Source organism: Bos javanicus, chromosome 24 (genome assembly GCF_032452875.1).
Source record: "Bos javanicus breed banteng chromosome 24, ARS-OSU_banteng_1.0, whole genome shotgun sequence".
NCBI classification, from domain to species: Eukaryota; Metazoa; Chordata; class Mammalia; order Artiodactyla; family Bovidae; genus Bos; species Bos javanicus.
In genome coordinates, this window is record NC_083891.1 from 54,452,336 (window position 1) to 54,455,509 (window position 3,174).

The window sequence follows — 3,174 nt, forward strand, 5'->3', positions numbered from 1 at the left end:
GGTAGGATTTGAGAAAGTTGCATAACAGTCATCTATGTAAATACAAGATTTTAGTTCTTTAATTTCCATTACACTTAACATTCTTATCTGCCTTGTGTTAACAAGAGGTTCAGATTCTAAACAGGAGGCAAGGACTTTTCGTGTTGCTTTAATCTGCTGTTTTTGTTTGGTAGGTTGGCTGATTGGTTGTTTAAAACAACTTTTACACTTAAAAACTTGAACCTGACTCTCTGCAGTGCCCCAATCCTTTGAGACACTTCAAAGGAAACCTGATAGAAACAAGGCATTTGAGCAGGTAACCCCAAGGAATGGTAATCACACAAGAGGTTTGTTATTTTATTTGGAAGACAGAGTTTTACAAATTCCATCCTCGATGGTAGAAACAGTTTCATTGGCTTGACTGCAGCTGTGATAAACAGAGCGCTCCTTGCTGTTTTGCATGTAGATGTTTATGTATGGCCAAGGAAGTGCTGAAGCATTCTCCGTGAACTTACACACCTACGGATTTCATAAAATCTGAGTGAAAGCAATCAGGCCAAAGGTTCAAATTCTGGGTCACACTTCAGAAATCTTAATCCAAGCTCCACATCATTATAATGAAGATACTTCTCTGTAAAAAGTTAATGTTTTTACCTGCCTTTATCTTTTCATAAGCATTTGTTTCTCCCTGTATTTAAGGAAAAACTTGCTATGATGAAGAAACCATTTTGGGGAAGAGAACTAGATAAATTGGGCTTCCCTGGTGGCTCAGCACTAATGAATCTGCCTGCTAATGCAGGAGACGTTGAGTTCCATCTCTGGGTCAGGAAGATCCCCTGGAGGAGGAAATGGCTACCCACTCTGATATTCTTGCCTGGAAAATCCCATGGACAGAGGAGCCTGGCAAGCTACAGTCCATGGGGTTGCAGAGTCAGATACAACTGAGCGATTAAACACAGCACATTTAGTGCCATCCTGAAGAGGTGGGAGAACATAAGAACAGGAAAGTCCCAAGGTGGAGTTTCCTCTACTCCTCCAGGGAATTGGAGGTGGTTTCAAGCAGATCCTCTGGACAACTAAAATGCAAATAGTCAGGACCATAGCAGATGGATACCTTCTGAGCGTCATGAACCTCATTCCAAAGACCTCAGATTGAGTTCAGGAGCTACTGGAAGAACTTGGAACATGTTTGTATCAACCTCGGAGAACACTTTCAGATGCTGAGAACTTTCAATATTCCAAGGGCATGTTTGTGAACTCTTCTCCAACCCCCAGCACCCCTGCTCTTGGGGACATGTGACTCTAGGCACATAAGCCATAGGCTGTTTCTCTTCACTGGATATAGACTGGGATCTTCCATGAGAGATTCACTGGTGAAGGGATGTATCACTCCATGGTTTCTTCACAGATTCAGGTGGTGACAATATCAGTTGTTCCTTAATGCTAAGCATCAGGACCTAGCACTTGAGGGGAGGGGAACCTCAGATAGTCCCGGGGATGTTCGAAGTTTCTACTCTCTCTTTGACAGGGTAAAGAGCTCTCTTTCTTTTTGAACCACCACAGGGTAAACGAAGTTTATCAAAGTTCATCTCAGTAGGACTGAACACCCAGAGAATCTAAGTAGGGCCAAAACCAGAACTGGAGCTGGGAATTATGACCCAGATGTCCAGCTGGAGAAGGCGCTTGAGAGAGTCCTCCAGAAAAGTCCCTCGGTGTCTGTGTTTTTTAACAAATTACTCCTAGGCTTCACACCCTACCTCTGCCCTTGTTTGTTCAGCCTTTCATTTATTGACTTTAAATTAAAAATAAACTTTAAAAAAATGTAACACAATAGAGATTCAGGGGCTAAGTGATCACACAGCCCTTGCCCTAAAAAATGAAACAATTAAAATCCAATCAGTCCTGATAACGTTTTGTACTATGATGCTAGACTTCCCTTTGCTTTGACCCCTCTCCTTCCGGCATCCTGTTCTGGGACAGAAATGACACCACAAAGGTTTCCTGTGCCTGTCCTCTCCACTTCTGACCCCTCACTACATCCTCTCTCCATCTATTTGGAGAGCAATGATTTGGTTCCCCTGGAATTCCTCCCAGTCCCATTGCTTGATGATACTTGTTGCTAATTTGGGATGCCAGAAACATGGGGCACAGTCTGGACCAAGCTCTTGTCGGCTGTTTGTCAGTCTCCTAGTGACCTGCTTATTAGCAAAATGGGAAATGCCATATTTCCAGCTATTATCAGTCCTAATTTTGGGTGAGGTCCCTTCTCACCACAGTCTGCCTGCCTCTTCTGAATATCTGAAACAAATGAAATCCTTAAATTCTTTCAGGTACTTTCTGAATGCCCTTTTATCTTGGAAAAGAGTTTCTTGAGGCGTCAGAAATCAGTGCCCTTTAGGGCAACCACAGAGAGACAGTCCTCTGTAAGGAGCCTGAGATCAAGGCCAACCAGATTGGGGGGGGAGGGCTTCTGAAGAGGTACCCCCTGATGCTTACTCTTCAGCACCTTCCCCTCCCTCTATGAAGATTTTGTGTCTGCAAAATTAAGGTTTCAGCCTATTGCCTAAACCCAACCTGGGTGCTCAGTCACTGGGTTGGACTCTTGCGACCCCATGGACTGTAGCCCGCCAGGCTCTTCTGTCCATGGGATTTCCCAGACAAGAATACCAGAGTGGGTTGCCATTTCTTCCTCCAGGGAATATCCCCAGCCCAAGGATCGAACTCGGGCCTCCAGCATTGGCAGGCTGGATCCTTTACCACTGAGCCACCTGGGAAGCCAATCAGAGCCAACAGCCACGCTTAATTCTGGGCCTTACAAGGCACTTCGCATGTCACTATCAGTCAGAACATAATCAATAACAGTTATGACCATAATACCGTAGAATAATAGTTAGAAGAAGATGGGTCCCCTGGGCTCATGGCACTCTCCTCCCAGCGACTCAACAGCCCAGATCGTTGGGAGGCGGGGCCAGGTGGAGAAAAAAGTTCCGGCTGTGAACCGCGCCTGCCTCGCTGTGTGCACAGCTGCCCTGCCTCATGAGGAGGCCTCAGTCCCAGACTCAGTGCTGCCTGCCTGCCCATCCGCCATCACTGGGGGCCCACAGCTGTACCCTCCGGCTCCAGACACGCAACTGGAATTGACTGCCTAACTGCACGCACTGACTACATATTTTTGTTTTCTTCTTTCATAACGTG

At 45.7% G+C, this 3,174-nt stretch overlaps 1 long non-coding RNA gene across 1 annotated transcript; it reads right to left on the bottom strand.

The window, feature by feature from the left end:
• Positions 1 to 322: 322 nt before the first annotated feature.
• Positions 323 to 2,957, bottom strand: LOC133237396 (uncharacterized). The gene is made up of 2 exons (XR_009733176.1): positions 2,857 to 2,957; positions 323 to 498 (listed from the first exon to the last, which is right to left on the bottom strand). It is a non-coding gene; the product is annotated as an uncharacterized LOC133237396 (long non-coding RNA).
• Between the last annotated feature and the right edge of the window lie 217 nt (positions 2,958 to 3,174).